We start from the raw sequence: 18419 nt of genomic DNA on the forward strand, positions 1-18419 counted from the left end.
CACTTCTCCAGGCTCTCCTCAACCTGCTCCCTCCTCTCGCTGCAGACAATGAGTACAGATGTTTGTTTTTTTCGTTGCTACAGCAAATTGGCCATTAAAATGTATCGTGGAGGGGTCTTTCAAAACCAGACAATGTCATCCGCGAACATCATAGTCCACCAAGAATCCTGCCTGATTTCATCTGTTAACCTGTCCATCACCATTGCAAACAAGAGAGGTCTCAGAGCTGATCCTTGATGCAATCTCACCTCCACTTTGAATGCCTTCATCACGCCTAGATGGCACGGGTGGCACTGCTTCCTCACAGCAAGAAGGTCCTGGGTTCGATTCCCGCCTGGGCAGGACCAGGGAGGGACATTTGGAACTAGGTCCCTGGGTGCATCATTGAATGCTGCCCTCTGCCCCCCCCGGAGGAAGGTAAAATGGAAAGATTCTACAGCACACCTTGCTACTGTCTGACTGCCCTCATACAAATCCTGTACTTCTCTGCCACCCTCAACTTCCTTATGCAATATCAATCAGAAATGAGCAAACAACCTATTCTGATATATTACACATCTCCTCGTCATACTTGCTACCTCAAAAGCCTAATCTCAAAATGGTGCCAAGAAATCCGTCTAAACATGCATGGACACCACACACACACTCTTTGCGAACTCGGACAATGATTTAAGATAAACTACAGCTAAAACTCAGAGGAGAAAAGAAGAGCTGTATGTATTTCAGTTTATCAACAGAGCTTCAGTCTCCAGAGAGAGCCAAAAGCTCACAGAATCGTAGCACTGGAACACCATTTTCTCAAACTGTTTGCTGATGGTGCACACTTTCCAACACAGACTCTTTGCCTTGTAGCATTTTAGATTTGATTTGATCTTTTTTTTCCATTACATCCCTACTCGGATGCGTATGAGAAACATTTGTTTTTTTCCTCCGTCTGCATTGAAAAGTTTACATGAGCATTTGTTTTCCCACTTTCATCTATTTCAATCTACAACTTTATCTCTTGCCACTTTCCCTTTGTCTTTTTCATGAGGGACTGCTTTTTCAGGTTGTACCTGACATACAGCTAAGAATAATAGCTTGGCGTAATAAAAGGCCAGGGCACTGAACGTATTATCTTTTGTCTTTGTCACTGGGTTATATATTACTTTAGCACTCCTGGCCATTCCACTGTGGAAAAAAAAAATGGTTTCCTTGATGAGTGCCTTCTGCCTGAGAGGAGCTGAGGGCTACATACATGTATGGGCTGTCAAAATATTCTGATCTCAAGCTATCTGTCTTGTCTTTTTTTTTCCACAGGCAACGTTCCTTTTTATGAAATGAAAATGCATGTAATTAACTTTTTTTCCATTTTGATCCAGTTTGAGAGACAGAAGTGATGCGCAGTGGCCTTTAGGCTGATGCTAGGATGTGTAGGACAGGAAACATCCGTCTAGTTCGGCTCCATGCGCCATCAATAATTCACGCAAACTAAACCCTGTTGAAGGCCGAGTGTTTTTCCTCCAAAGTGGGCCAGTCTGCATCCATAAACAGCTGTCGTCTGGCGGCGGTGAAGACGTGGAATCAGAGGTAAGTTGTGTAATATTTGTTGACCTGTACAATTGAGGGTAAAAAAAGGAAGTGTGCGATGAAGATAAGTTTTAAAATAAAGTTCAACATTATTTAAGTAATGCTTTTTAATGCCCTTCTTGCAGAAGCTGTTACCCTGAGTGAAGTCCACCGACTGTCTAGAGTTTTGTGGATGGGCTTCGCTGCCTGCCGTGCTGAGCTGCTGCCTCCCAATGAACACGTTAACTCCTGTTAGCTCGCCCAGCGAGACCCAGAGAGGACTGCGGTGACTTTTTCCTCGGCGATGGGTTATTCATTAGCTACGGGGGGCTCTGTGATGTCGGCCATACCTTCAAGCTACCTTTACCCGTTCGACCACCTCCTGCGCCCGGGGGTTTGGAATTAAGCAATGCGTATACTTGTATGCGTATGCGTATGCGTGTGTGTGTGTGTGTGTGAGAGTGATAAGTCACTTACATGTCAGGAGAGAGCAGCGTAGGAGACAAGCTGTGAGCTCTATGTTTCATTTCAAGAGCCCTGGAAAAACCCGCCACTCACTTGATTTTGAAAGACACCTCCACGATACATTTTAATGGCCAATTTGCTGTAGCAACGAAAAAAACAAACATCTGTACTCATAGGTACTGGTTTAGGAAGGAAGATGGAGCCTTCTGGCAGCGGGGTGCCGACATGGCAAGAGTTTTATTAATAGTAATAAACAAAAAGGCTCTCTGGCCAAAATGAGAACATAAAATCTGTCTGTGTCCTGCACCACAGCATCCCGACTGCAAGACAAACAACACATAAGAAAAGCCAGGTCCGACCAATCGCCGCTAATAAGGCTGATCAGTGGACCTGGTACAGCTGGGCCACAACGGGAATAAGCCAGTGGCCTCACCTGCAGACCGTAGCTTAACCATGCCCCCTCGTCTGCCACTATATATATATATATATATATATATATATATATATATATATATATATATATATATACACTGTATATAGACGTCTGACAAGGAGAGCAGGAATTGAGCCTTTTGTTTCATTGGAGTTCACCGCTCACAGGACACCTCCAGTCAATATTTCTCTCGCCCTTGATGCTCAATTCATTAGTTATGATTTTGCTATTTGCCCCGTTTGCTTTGCATTCTCTCAAATTTTAAATTCTGCTAATTGCTTCATTTCTCTGTTCTCTCTCTGCACTTTGCTGCACAATTATAACAGGTTGTTTTTTGCAAAAAAAAATAAGGGTTTCCTTTGGTTTGAATGTTGTTTAATTTTGTCATTTTTCTGTCTGTTTTATATTCACTGTAAAAAAAATAGCTTGTTTCAAGGGTGATATATAATTGAATTATAATTTTTAGGAACATATATAATAATAATAGTAATAATAATAATAATAATAATAATACTAATTATAATAATAATTATAGTAATTATATGTCTGATTGTCATGATTTGGCAACGCCATAGTAGATCGATAGATAGACTAATCTCACTGCTGACTGCCTAAAGTGGCAGCCATCAGCAGCCAATTCACTAAACAACTTACTCACAACCTGTCTTCTCCAGCCCTAGGCTCATCGTTCCCTGGTTTCACCCCCCCCGCTGAAAGTGAGGTATCTAAACTACTAACATGTAGCCGTCCTACTACCTGTCCGCTAGATCCGATCACGTCTAACCTCCTTCAAGCCATATCACCGACTATCACCCCGGCAATCACACATATGATTAATTCTTCCCAAACTTCCGGCACTTTCCCTTCCGCTTTCAAAGCGGCTCGGGTCGCACCACTGCTCAAAAAACCCTCACTCGATCCCAATCAAGTAGAAAACTATCCGCCGGTCTCTCTCCTCCCACTCCTTTCCAAAACCTTAGAGAGGGCGGTCTCTAGACAGGTTACAGAGTACCTGTCAAGAAACAACCTTCTTGATACACTTCAATCTGGCTTCAAAAGTGGTGACTCCGCCGAAACAGCCCTGTTGTCTGTGACAGAGGCCTTAAAAACTGCTAGATCTGCTGCCAAATCCTCGGTTCTCATTCTGCTAGACCTATCAGCTGCTTTTGACACTGTCAATCACAGCATACTCCTGTCCATACTCTCAAGTATGGGCATAACGGGCAGTGCACTTTCCTGGTTGGAATCTTACCTTACTGGGCGCTCGTTCAGTGTGACATGGCAAGGCCAGCTGTCTGTGCCTCACAACCTCACCACAGGGGTGCCCCAAGGCTCGGTGCTAGGACCCCTCCTCTTTGCCATATACACCACCTCACTGGGCCCGATCATCCGCTCACATGGCTTTTCACATCACTGCTGTGCGGATGATACTCAACTCTATCTGTCCTTCCCGCCCGACGACCCCACTGTCTAGACGCGGATCTCGGATTGTCTCGCTGACATATCCACACGGATGAAGGATTATCATCTTCAACTAAATCTGGCGAAAACGGAACTGCTGGTCTTCCCGGCCAAACAAGGTATTTATCACAACATTGATATTAAAATCGACTCTCTATCTCTTGTTCCTACCAAGGCTGCAAGGAATCTTGGTGTCATTATTGATGACCAACTGACATTCTCGGACCATGTTGCCGCCGTCTCCCGGTCCTGCCGCTTCGCACTACTCAACATCCGAAAAGTCAGGCCGTACCTGACCCAATATGCCACTCAACTGCTGGTACAAACCTTGGTGATGTCCCGTCTCGACTACTGCAACGCCCTCTTAACAGGCTTGCCAGCCTGTGCGGTGAAGCCACTACAGATGATACAGAATGCGGCGGCGCGACTGGTGTTCAACCAGCCAAAGAGGGCACATGTCACTCCGCTGCTCATCGAGCTCCACTGGTTACCTGTAGCCGCCCGCATCAAGTTCAAGTCTCTTATTCTGGGCTACAGAGTGATTGCTGGGAATGCTCCCGCCTACTTAAATGCTCTTGTAAGAGCACATGTTGCCCCCCGGATGCTGCGCTCGTCAAATGAGCGTCGCCTGGCTCTGCCGGCCATACAGCCACGGCAAACCAGGTTATTCTCATTTGTAGTTCCACGTTGGTGGAACGAGCTGCCAAAAATGACCAGAGCAGGGACCTCCCTCTCTGTCTTTAAGAAGCACTTGAAGACCCAGCCTTCAGGGAGTACCTCCTGTCCTAACCTACAATTACTTAGCACCACCTAGCAGTATTTATTGTTACACTAATGTTGTTGTTACACTAATCTCTGTCGCAATGTAGCTTGAATGTTATTCTCCCTTGTAAATCACTTTGGATAAAAGCGTCTGCTAAATGACTAAATGTAAATGTAAATGTAGATAGACAGATAGATACAGTGAACCTCAAAGTTAACAAGAGGTTTTGAAAAATGAAGATATACAATAAACCTTTAACAGTTAACAGTTAACAGGAAGGTAGCTCAGGGGGTGGTACAGGGGGTGGTACAGGGGGTGGTAGCTCAGGAGGTAGAGCTGGTCATCTAGTGATCTAAAGGTTGCTGGTTCGATCCCAGGCTCCTCCTGCTAGCATGCTGTAGTGTCCTTGAGCAAGACACTTAACCCCTAATTGCTGCTGATGGCGCAATCCATCGGTGTTTGAATAATTGTAAGTCGCTTTGGATAAAAGCGTCTGCTAAATGTAAAATGTAATGAAGCAATAAATATATGGCAATAACATTTTGGTCATATACAATAAACATAGCTTTATTACAATAACCAAAATGTTACACTAACAAGAAAATAGATACATTTGGACAATGTATCTATTGGACAATAAACCGACCAAAAGATTCAATAACTAATGAAATAAACCAGGAAAAAATAAACTAATGAATGTAGCCAGAGATAGTTGTTTTTGTTGTTGTTCATTTGTATTTACCTGTTGAAGTTAAAAAAATTAAGTAATGAAATTTTAAAAAAGTAATTTCACTTGCAACATCCAATGATCTAAATCATACACCTAACAATAGGAAAAAGAAGGAACAAATGGGGCTGGTTCTAAAACTAGAGCGTAGCCGGGCTTGACTTTCTGTCACTAGTAGAGACATTCAGAGAGCACAGCAAAACACCCTTTTCAACGGCATAAAATCTTTGTCAACTTATACAGGTTGTTAAAAAAATGGTCATGACTAATAGACCAATAGAAAACAGTTGGGGATACACTAACAAATATACTGAAATACTAAAATTATGAAAACCTCAAGCAGTGTACACACTACAAGATTACAAAGCTGTTTGTTTGTTTATTCTGATTCCCTCCTTGAGCAACAATCTTGAGCAAAATCCAGATTTTTTGATAGTTCCAAGGATTGTAGTGCCAGATTATGCTGTGGTGTGAGGTATGTCACTGGTGTTAATTAAGTCTGTTTTGGCTCCACTGATTGCAAATCGCAAGTATTAAACATGTTCAAAATTTACGATCCGATATCCTGCAGTATGGGGGGAACCCCGAGGACGCAGTCTGTGGATTGTCACGTGGGGACGACAGACTGAAAGCTGACTGAAACAGAATATGTCATGAACACAACAGCAGCCATGGTGAAAAATGGGAACTTCTCAAAGTATAAAGTAACATGTACAGTCTATATGTCAGGCCCACGGCCTCCCAGCGCCACTAGAGGCCACTTTTGCCCCATCTGCAGCTCCCTCCTTGAGCCAATTGCACACACCTGGGATCAATTACCTGCATCACTCCACACAGTATTTAGTCTCAGCTTCCCAGTCATTCTTTGCCAGACCGTCAACTAGCTTACCTGAGTTGTACAGCTACTGGCTCCATTCCTAGTTCCAAGTTCCAAGTTCCTAGCGCCTAGTCCTTGTTTCAAGTCTCGAGTCTATGTCTCTTTGTTTCGTCTTCCCCTTACCTGCTTGTCTCCGCTCGTCTACCAAGGCTGTCCGTCTTTCTCCATCCAGCCCGGTTCCCTGTTTCTCCACCCGGATCATGGACCCCTCCTCCCAGTCATCATCATCCCTGCCCAGCCCTGCTCCATCCCTACCTGACCGGGTCCCCCCGGCCAGCTCCACCGTGTGGGCTAATAAACATCCATGTCTGTTTGTTGCGTTTGGGTCTCTCCTAGCCCTGGTCCTGACAGTACGTTCTGGCCAAGAAAACATGGACCCAGCCGACACAGAGGAGCTCCGCCGCGCACTCCGTGACCAAGGAGTGTTTTGCTTTGGCTCCTGTGGCCCCCCCCTGCTCCTCCGGACCTCCCTCCACCAGGGCTCCCAGCACCTCTCTTGTCCCCCCTGAGCCCCACGTTCCGGCTCCAGTACCCTACGACGGCGATTTTGGCACCTGCCGTGCCTTCCTTGTGCAGTGCGCGGTGGTTTTTCAGCAGCCATCGTCGTACGCCTCTGATGGCGCCTGCATCGCATTCCTCATCTCCTGCCTGAGAGGGGCGGCTCTCGGCTGGGGTTCTGCGGTTTGGAGTCAGGGCGGGCCCGTGAGTCTCTCCTACGATCTGTTCACCTGCAAAATAAGGAGTCTTCGACCACCCAGTTTGCGGCAAGGAGGCTGCCAGAAGACATGTTTCAGCGCGCCCTGAACAATGAGTAGCAGGACGAGTTTGCGCGGCGGGACGAGCCCACGGACCTGGACCAACTGGTGGAGTCCGCCATCTGCCTGGACCACCGGCTATGGCAGCGCCGGCATGAGAGGGAGGGGGCGAGACTCCAGCCCGTGCTTCCCCCCTGGGCGTCCACGCCCCGGTCTCCAGCGCCCGCTACTCTCGGGTGCCTCAGAAGTCCCTTGAGTCTCTCTGATGCCGAGCCCATGCAACTCGGTCACTCCCGGATCTCCCCCGAAGAGCGAGCCCGCCACATACAGACCGGCGCCTGTCTGTATTGCGGTTGGCTGGGACACCTCCAAGTCATCTGCCCGGTCAGCCACGAGACTACGACTTCTCGGTAGGGGTACATTCCAGTCGCTCCAGCTCCAACCCTCTAACCCGTCCTCTGCTCCCAGCTACCCTCTCGTGGGGGGGGGTAAAACACTCTCTTCCTCCGCTTTCATAGATTCTGGGGCGGATGCGAGCTTCCTCAACCTGGGACTAGCACGCCAGCTAGGGCTGACACCCGTCCCTCTCCCCACACCGCTCGACATCAAGGGGCTGACCGGGTCACTTCTGACCCGGATTACCCCCCAGACGGCCCCCCTCGAGCTGCTACTCTCCAGCAACCACCGTGAGTCCTTGAGGTTCTTCCTCATCCATTCCCCCCTAAACCCCCTGGTCCTGGGGTAGCCCTGGCTCCGGATCCACAACCCTCAGATGGACGGTGCTCGGGTAGCGTGAGCACCTGAAGCCCACAATGCCACACCCACTGCCTCCGCTCGGGCCTCTACCCCGCCGCCAGACATGCCACCGGGGGACCCCAAGAGCCCTGACCTGTCCTCGGTTCTTTCACAATATCTGGACCTGGCCCCTGTCTTCAGCAAGCAGGGCGCGCTATCCCTACCACACTTCCTCGCCCTGCCCAAACTACCATCGGCAAGGGAGACCGCGGACCTGCTGGTGGCCGAGGTGTTCCCGCAGACGTGGTGTTGGACAGAGGACCCCAGTTCACCTCCCAGGTCTGGTGCGCCTTCTGCTCGGCCCTGGGAGCAGAGCTCAGTCTCTCCTCCGGTTTCCACCCCCAGACCAACGGCCAGATGGAGCGGGCAAACCAAGAGTTGGAGGCCATGCTCCGCTGCCCGACAACCACCAGCCCCACCTCCTGGAGCGACCAGCTGCCGTGGGCGGAATACACCCACAACACCCTGGTCAACGCCTCCTCTGGCCTGTCGCCCTTCCAATACTCTCTGGGCTACCAACCCGTGCTGTTCCCTGATCATGAGGTTGAGATTGCCGTACCCTCCGTCCAGGCCCACATGCATTGCTGCTGGAGGACGTGGAGGAGGGCCCACTCTGCCCTACTCCAGGCCTCTGCCAGGTCCCAGCGGCAGGTGAACCAGCACCATGTGCCCGCGCCCGCACCCAAATACGTCCCCGGACAGATGGTATGGCTCTCCACAAAGGACTCGCTCCCCAGTATGTTGGTCCCTTCCCCATTGTCAATCAATCATCAACCCCTGTGCCGTACGCCTCCGCCTCCCTCCCTCCCTCCGTGTCCACCCCACCTTTCATGTGTCCCTGCTTAAGCCGGTGGTTTCCAGCCCTCTCCCCCTCCCCGCCAAGGCCCCACCACCCCCCCGCACCCTCAATGGTCAACCGGCCTCCACAGTTCGGCGCCTGCTGGATGTGCGGCACCGGGGGAGGGGCTTCCAGTACCTTGTGGACCGGGAGGGGTACGGTCCGGAGGAACGCTCCTCGGTCCCCCGGAGACAGATCCTGGATGCCTTCCTCACCCGGGGTATTTCAATCGGACTCGCACTTCCGGTTCCAGGTGTCTGTAGAGGGGGTACTGTTAGGCCCGCGGCCTCCCAGCGCCACTAGAGGCTGCTCTTGCCCCATTTGCAGCTCCCTCCTTGAGCCAATTGCACATACCTGGGATCAATTGCCTGCATCACTCCACACAGTATTTATTGTCCAGCTTCCCAGTCATTCTTTGCCAGACCGTCAACTAGCTTACCCTAGTTGTACAGCTCTCGTTGACCCAGTCTGTCCGTCCATCTCCAGCCAGCCCGGTTTACCTGCTTGTCTTCGGTTGTCGACCAAGGCTGTCCGTCCATCTCCAGCCAGCCCGGTTTACCTGCTTGTCTTCGCTTGTCGACCAAGGCTGTCCGTCCTTCTCCATCCAGCCCGGTTCCCTGTTTCTCCACCCGGATCCTGGACCCCTCCTCCCGGTCATCATCCCTGCCCAGCCCTGCTCCATCCCTACCTGACCGGGTCCCCCCGGCCAACTCCACCCTGTGGGCTAATAAACATCCTTTGTCTGCCTCCCGTTTCCCCGTGTTTTTTTTTACTGCAAGAAATAGCCCGCTACTGTATGTTTGTTTACTCCAAAGTCACGTTTGTTTGCATGAGATTTCTGGTTTTGAGAGTTGGGACTCTGACAATCTCACGTAGCCTGTTTCAAATCTTTAGTGAATGGAATCTGTTATGAGTCATGTGCTGTTTAGGTATATTGTTGCTCTCAACACTATAGTAACAAAAGTGTTAAATTGATCATTATGTGTGGGGTCTGGCGTGGGCCAGGCTTCACTCCTTGTTTATCGTTAGCGCTGATTGGGAACTCGAATCTCAAGCTTCATGCATTTCTATTTACAGTCATTTATCTAAGTTATGTGGAAAACATAGTGTATGCAGACATGGCATACTGCTTCGTGAGGCACTGTTACTTCATTTTCACAGTTTAATAGGGACAGAGGCATTACATAAGATGGTGAGCATTTGCAAAATGTTTTAGATTACAACCTGTCTAATGACCTACTGCCTCCCCCCCTTATAAAAGGAAAAAGAATGGAAAAAGCTTCTCTCGATGGAGCTTGAATGGCTTAAAGCAAAGACGTGGAGAAGATCGATGCAAAAGCACAATCCAATACCTTGTCAACAGAAAAAAAAGATCGAAAATAAAAAAAATAGCATCTTGAAAATACACAATTGACATCCATCTTGGTATGAGATTATTCAGCTAGCTTTTATAAAATATGCCTTCAACTTTCCCACTATTTAAATATTCATATACCAAATTCTACAGATTATATTAAAGGAATGTGTGGAAGGCTCTGTCCACAGACATGGGTTCAGGGAGGGAGACTTTCTAGCAGTGAAGTGCCAACACAGCAGGGTTTTTTTTTTAAGAAGACAACAAAAAGGCTCGCTGGCCAAACGTGAACCTGAAACAGAAATTTATCAGTGAGCGTCAGGGTCCGTTCCACAATCTTGTCCGCTGGCTCTCACATAACAAAACTCTCCCAGCCCACTGGACGAATCAGTGCCAGCAGGCTGATCAGGCTCGGAACAGCTTGAGTCGGAACAACTGCGCTGGAGGGGGAAGAAGCCCATGCTGTAACCCGCAGGCTTAACCACGCGTCTGCCACATACCCCCAGGCTGGCAGACACAGGACGCGGTCCATGAGTCTCTGAATAGTGGCTGGGGGTCTGTACAACCCAAACAGAAACGCGACAAACTAGTACAAACCCTGCAGACTGGAGAAAGCCGATCTTCCTTGGACTCTGGAGAGAAGGGAATCTGCCTGTAGCCTTAGTTAAATCCGGTCTCATGAAAACTTGAGCCGCGCCTAGCTGGTCAAGCAGCTCGTTGACCTGGGGCATCAGGTACAAGTCAAATTTTGACACCGGGTTCACCTTTCAGTAGTGTAGACAACCAGCTTACCCACCGCCACGATGGGGTAACACCAGTCTCTTGTGGACTCCTCTATCACCCCCATGTTATGCATAGCCTCTAATTCCGCCTGCATAACTTTGCGTTTATGCCCGGGCAGACGATTAGGCCAGGAGCGTAGTTTTACTCCAGGGATTGCCTCCTTGTGGTGGTGTATGAGCGGCGTGTGGCCTGGCAGGGGGGAGAAGACAGGGGAGAGGAGCTGTGCTGTAATGCGGCCAAGTCCGCGCTCTGGCCTGGTGAGAGATGTTTGCTAGAGAGGGCCGGAGTGTCCCACCCATCACCGTGGTGGCCAGAGACACACTCACACCCTCTCCCTCCACTCCTTTAGGTGGTTATGGTGGTAAATCTGAGTAGCCTCACCCCTGTCTGACCACTCGACTTCATAATTGATGTCCCCAACCCGCCGTGTGACCACAAAGGACCCTTGCCACTTTGCAAGTAGTTAAGAGCTGGCCGTAGGGAGCAACACCTTGTTCTCACCATGACGCCTCCACCAAAGCCCCGGGTCAAACCAGAGGTTGTAGGACCATCGTCTGAGAACAGCCGGAGTCCAAGAAAGCCTGATATTTTCCCCCTTGTACTCTTACCTGTACATTGTAGGTCCCGTCCCGACCGGGGGATGGGTGACTCCAACCACCTGTCCAACTCGCATCAAGGAGCAGCCCCGCTGGATGTGGTCGGGTTGCCTGCAGCGCCAGCACCCCTGTCCAGGGATTTGAGCAGCTGTCCTTGGGCCCACTGCAGTGCCGCCCAGCAAGTAAACGGGAGACAGAGAAGGGATAGTGCGGAAAGGGGAGACGGCGTCCTGACAGATCATTTTGCTTGAGTAAAAAAAAATATTATTATTAATTAATTATTAATTGGGAGTGTCTTTTCTTAATCTTCGATCATGTCAAACCTCAATAAATATGTCTTCAGGTCGACTCCCTGCGGTTGGAGGCGGCTGGGGGGCGTTTCTTGGTGAGGGGAAAATAAAGTAGAATTTTTATTTTTTCAAGACTGGTGTCAGGTGAAATCACATCTCCTATGGACAGAGACAGTGTGAAAGTGACAGACGACGTGACGACGATATCCATGGAAACGCCGGCACATCAGAGCGTAGGCATTCACCTCTCGTATACAGTATTATTACTGTAGGGATCAAGGCGGTAACTGCCTTAATTGAATAAAAAAAGAACCGTGACAGATCGAGAAAGGGAAGGTATCATTAAACAACGAGAGCAACAATTAGACGAGAACAATGCAAAGCAGATGGTGAGATTCTCGGTGGAAATAGATCCTAGGCCATGTATCGGGAAGTTAGACGGGTGTGATGCGTGTTGAAGAGAAACGATGCGAGGAGATGGAATGAAAGTTTGCCAAGTGATGACAGATCACTGAGACCTCTCTGTGACCTGTAAGGCAGATGTAACACCGTTGCGTGCGACATCCTTGATCTGCGTCGACTCACCTTTGTGAATATTGCATGCACTGCGTTGGAATGTGTACAAAGGCAGCTGAGGGTACAGACACCTGGACGACCAGAGTTGGCCGAGGAGGAGGCGGAGGGATGAAGCCGTCTACGTCAGTATTTTCTTTATAGTGCAACCAAACAAAACTAAAATAAAAACAATTCTTTCAACAATTCTTTCTACTTGAGTGATGAAAATTTTGGGTCTTTACAAGCGAACAAAAAAAATGTTCGATGTGTGAGTCAGTCAGTTTGGCTCTGAGTTGTGAATGGAAATCTCACACGAATCATTTCATTCTGCCAAAATGATTTGTTCAGGAAGAATGCAAAATGTATGTCGGCCGCATTCAGTAATAATTATGTCAAATGCCTTCACCCTTTGTCTTCACCCGCATTGCTTTAATACTTACAATATTATTTAATGCTCATCAAATATAATTATTTTCTGTTTGCGAGTAGAAGATTCCCCGTGGGGCATGGGGTGGATGGGAAATAGTGATGAAAAGTTTGACTCTTTTTGAAAACTTGACTCTTCATTTGTTTGATTAAGTTGGTCTAACTTGTGCGTGCGTGACTCGTGGATGACATTCAAGAATTGGTCCGGGTGTCTTTACCTCTGCTTGGGGAGCATGTGTGACTCTCGGGTCTTTTCGTTTGAGATTCGGGTCTGGGTTCACTGTTCAGCCTGTGTGACTGGAATGCAGCTACAGAGTCGCGGACGAACGGAGTGATTCACGACCCTAGAGTCGTTTAAAACATGTGTTCGTTATGAACAAATTCTTTGCGAGACTTGCATCACTAATGGTCGATCTTGTTCTTGTACACTTTTCACGAGTGACTCATGACTTCTAAGTCTCATTTAACAGATTTGTTTGCTACAAATGAATTGTTCACAAATATTGCATCACTATTCAACTCCATCAGTTTAATTTGTCACTTTTAAATTTCCAGTTTGTTATCTTTGACATTTCAAGCTGAAAGGGGGGAAACCTTAATCGTTTTTCTATTGGTGTATTATGGTTCATCAATGATTATGGCTTATTATTCCATTCCAATTCGCTTGATTGTTATGACACTTAAGAAGTGCTACAGTGTAGGGGTTTCACCAACTAGTCAACTAGTTGACTACTACAACCACCAGTCGGCACTGTTGGCAGCAGTCTAGTAGTCGTGGACAACATATTTCTTGTCAACGTCACCAGATTTACAATAATTGTTGCTGTAATTGTTAGTAAAATAATTTATTAAAATATGTACATGACCGAGTGGCCTTTTCAGGGCCCTCTGACACAGAGACACAGGTGATGGGGTTGTAAAGTACCATTTGTGTTGTAAAGAGTGGACAAGGGGGAACAGGGGCTTCTCTCCTGTGTGTGTGTGTGTGTGTGTGTGTGTGTGTGTGTGTGTGTGTGTGTGTGATGGGGGTTTGACATGCAAACACCCTGACCCAATGCCACCCTGATCCCGGGCCCAATTACCTAGAACCAAGACAGGTAAACCACACCACCCCCACACCACACATTTATATCCGGTGTAGGTTCCGGTGTAGTCAGTGGATAAGATACTTGCGTTGTGTTCACAAGTGATGTAAGAAAGGCAAACGATTCGTTCGGAGCAAACAAATCTTTTAAATGAATCTGATTTCCGGAGTAACTCTGGGAAAGGAGTCAGCTGCTTTGTTTTGTTTGCAGCGCTGCAACTTTCAGCCAGCTCGTTTCCTTTATTTCATTTTCTTTACTTGTTCTTGTTTTTATGCTGCATTTTTTCTATTTGTGACCAGTATATTTTGGCATTGATCTTGAGACCTCAAATTGCCTAGCCCATTACTGTATCTCTAGAACTACAAGAATTGGCAAATCCAAAGGCTCCCTTGTTATGTTATGTGTTGTGGGTTTCATTTGAGATTTGTAAAGCCATTTCATACACTTAATTGCATTTTATTTCCAAATATTTCACAACAAAGAAAGTAATCATATAGCTCTAACAACAGCATTTATACATTTAAAAATATGTTTGTGAATGTTATTTATGTAATAGTTCAAGTAATTCAATTCTAACTTAGATTTGTTCGATTATTATTCAATCAATTATGATTGGTTTATGACATTTCGTTCGATTTTTAGACCTGACAAGAATAATGCTGCTGTGGCCACGAGACAAAAAGATATAGAATTTTACTATCAATCAACCTCCAATGGCTGTTGTATGCAGCTGCCAGGGGTGGACTTTTTTAATTAAAAAAAAAACTTGATGAAAAATGCCAAGGCCAATCTTTTTTTTCCCCATCGATATGACACATTTCGTTGAATCAAGGCCCATATGTTTCAAAGTGATTAGCACCATTACAAAAAATCACATCATTTGATTCATATGTGAAAACCACATATGACATTTCACATTTAACCACATGCTATCGCACATGAAATGCAACAAAATGTGACGTTTTTTTGAGTATACATTTTTGGAATAAACTGCATGCAAACAAAACACCAAAGTCCTCCAATCCAATCCGGAAACACAAATTTGTGCTTAAATGTGGTTAAATGTGAAATTTTTCAATGTGACATCACTTGATCCCATGCAGTTTTGACATATGCTCTTCAAGGTCAGTGATTAAAAAACAGATAAAACAGCCCACTGACTTGACTCATTGATAAGGTAAACAGAACCAACTGTAAAGATCTTCATGATTTGTGATTGGATTTGTTTTTCACTCACTTTGGTTTTTCACAAATTAGATAATTGCACATGCCACTTTTCCCACACAACACAACAAACACAATTCCAATTTGTTTTCAATTGCAACCTTGTCAAATCCATACAGCATGTGCTCAGCTACCATCAAATTGTTGTCAGCTGGGTTAGTAAAACACACAAAATAGGAAGTGCAACCTGCTGAAATGTTCACACAGAAAAGGAGTGAAAGGAGTCAGCTGCTAAACCCCCAGTAAAACAACACCAGAAGGACCCTGGAGAGAGAGACTACTGGAGAAAGATTCTGCTCTTTTTTGAGATTCGCTTCTTGAGGAGTGACTCGGTGAAAAGAGCCGTTCGATTCCCCAATTCTTCGTTCGTCTGATTCAGCTGGTGACTAACGCATGGGTGAGCAAGGGAGGACTTCCCAGGAGAGATCGGTAGCAGAGCGTTCACGGGAAAGGGTGAGGTGGGCAGAGAAGAAGGATCCCAAATGAATTGGGATCATTCCAAGTTGACCATGTGGTCAACCTCCATCTGACCCACAGTGAGGCTGGACAGAGTTGAGCCTAACGTGAGCAGATCCGTGGCCTTGACATTCTCGAGATAAACCGGTAAATGCAATACCACGGGGCTTGATCTGACTTTCCAAACCAAGATCCATGCCCTCAAAACATCTTCTACTAGCAGAAAATGAGGGTGTGGTAAGCAATTGAACCTCAAATGAATGAAGCAGATTCTCACCAACGCCACGATAGTGGAGAAGGTCCAAAAGCCCGTAGTCACTGATCGGCAAAGAGGCGTAGAATGTGTGGTAAAGATGGTTTTATTTGACCGCCAGTGGCTCAGTTGAGCACTTTGGCAGTCAACTGAGCCCTGTGGAGAGAAGGGTGGCGATGAACCTGGATGCAGGACAACTTGGATACCGTGCCAATAAAATCTGTTACGTACGGAATTTCAACATTACCAAGTATCCAATCGAGCACATTTATGTTGATGGAGCTACTGTAGCTTGAATCTCACCCAAAACAGGGGAGAATGCCATCGAGTGCCCTATAAACATGGAGGCAAAATTCCCCTCTGTTCTGCAACAGCCAAAGAGGATAAACAATACGGAAAAAATGCCTCAACTTTGGGAATTCCCCCAATGACCTCAACTGAAGCAGTTTGTGGGGTCAGGGGTTTGGGTCAATGTCAAATGCAACAATTCCGTACTGGTACGTGATTGGTTTCAAAGCCGCTCTCGCCACTGTTTTGTGCCCTAAGGATCGAGCCCTCACAAACAGCCGGTATAACTGGTATAAATACCATTGTATATGGTGTAAATACCAACTTGTTTACCTGGGTGGTGACAGTTTTCAATCATGTTTAGCAACTTTGGGACTGATATGAAAGGCTATCAGTCAGTCAGACTGAATGCATTGGAAGAAGAAGAAAGAAACAGTCTTTAATCGTCACACGACACTCCACAACACATGCTTGCACACACACACACATGCACATGCTTGATGGTGGCCGGTGAAATGGCTCCTCTGCTTTTGACCCATCCTGGCTTGTCCTTCCTCCGGGGGCACAGCCAGGAGCAGTGGGCAGCGTACGTGGACGCGCCCGGGGACCAGGTGATAAGTGTCCATCGCTGGTCAGACGATGATGGGTGCATGTTTTTGGTGGGGGTCCTTACTGACGTGAGATTGGTTACAACAGTAAACCGATTTGGAAAGTAAATAGCAAATTCTTGACTTCATTGACACTTTTATCTATTTAGTGTCACATATTTATCACACGGACAAACGTGAAACAGTTTCATATGGACCGAATATGACAAAACCTAATGCAGAAGAACCTGAAATACGACAAACATAGCAGTGTATCGTAGTACCAATGCATAACAGGTTATGGATCTTCTGGATGATAATGTTTTACTACTGTATGAGTTTACCTGTCTGATCATCACTCAGTATATATCTAGTCAATAGACGACTTGATCATTTTTACTTCCTAAATCCAAGAATGCAAAAGTCTGTTTAAGCTAAAAAACTGCAGATAGAAAAAGATGTAATTCTACAAAAAAACAATCCAACAACAATATCCTCATGGAAATTGGTACTCAACTCTTTCCGTTTGAGTGGTTTGCATCTGCGATTTGAGCTGGAGAGTGTACATGTGCTGTGTTATCAACTGTATTCATATCTGTCTGGTGTGTGTGTGTGTGTGTGTGTGTGTGTGTGTGTGTGTGTGTGTGTGTGTGTGTGTGTGTGTGTGTGTGTGTGTATGTGCCTAGAGGGGACGCAAGTGTATTTGATGACAAGGCTTAAATCTCCATTAAACTTTCCCCTGGCTCAAAGAGTATGAACGCCAATATACAACATTAACTCCTCTCCTCCCTCCCTCCCCTGGATATCTCCGTACTGAGATAACTCTGTCCACTACACACCCCAAGAGGCTGATAAAGTGCTGTGTTGTGTGTGTGTGTGTGTGTGTGTGTGTGTGTGTGTGTGTGTGTGTGTGTGTGTGTGTGTGTGTGTGTGTGTGTGTGTGCGTGTGTGTGTGTGTGTGCGTGTGTGTGCGCACGCGTGCGTGCGCGCGGAATGCTGATGAGGCAGCACTTGCGTCTGGAATGGAAAGGCTGATTACTGTGGACGCACACACACACCTACACTGAAAGACACTGGTACATGGGTGTACTAGCTAAACAGGCAATCTTTAAGTGACGCCTGCCCACCTCCAGCGATACGATTTTACGATTTTTATCATGCCGCTATTTCAGAAGGAGAGGATGAACGCAATAGCTAGTGGAGTCTTTGGCAGCTGGCGAGCAGATTGAGGATGCTGGATGTAATGGCCTTTATATACGTGTGCGTGTGTGCGTGTGTGTGTGTGTGTGTGTGTGTGTGTGTGTGTGTGTGTGCGTGTGTGCGTGTGCATGTGTGTGTGTGATTGTGTGTGCGTGTGTGTTACGCATGTCTGTACACATACGACTGTGAATTGGCACTTTCACCAAAAAAGCGCCCAGTTGAGGTTCATTGCTTATTTTTATTTCGTATGTATGTATTTTGTACATTTTGTGCGTACTACTTTTACCTCACTTCAGTCATGGACTTACTTACTTCACGTTACCTACTAAAAACATACTAATCTTATCTCATCTTATCTTTATTATTGTTTCATTTTTTGATTTGGAACCTGACACGTACTTTATTTCCAAGGTACGTTGGATGTGTGTAGCCGCCTTTTAGAATTTCCCAAGGTGGTTCGGCGATTTACCGTGTCAGCTAGTGAAGCAATGCAATTTGACATTCTGATGATTTGACAAATGGAAATGGAAAAATGATTATGTCAGATTATCGATAATGACCCCCAAGCTAACTGTTTACTTTTTGGGAAAAGTGCATCCAAATATGTGGGGAATTGGGGAGTTCTGGGTAATGGTGGTATTTCTTTCAAACCCTAACCTT

The 18419-nt window shown here is 46.7% G+C and overlaps 1 protein-coding gene across 1 annotated transcript in view; it reads left to right on the forward strand.

Moving 5' to 3' along the window:
- trhr2 (thyrotropin releasing hormone receptor 2) overlaps window positions 1–18419 on the forward strand; it is a gene marked incomplete at both ends in the record, with an annotated part of 89852 nt that overhangs the window by 58481 nt on the left and 12952 nt on the right. The window lies entirely within an intron of this gene.

This window comes from Zeus faber, assembly GCF_960531495.2.
Source record: "Zeus faber genome assembly, chromosome: 6".
NCBI classification, from domain to species: Eukaryota; Metazoa; Chordata; class Actinopteri; order Zeiformes; family Zeidae; genus Zeus; species Zeus faber.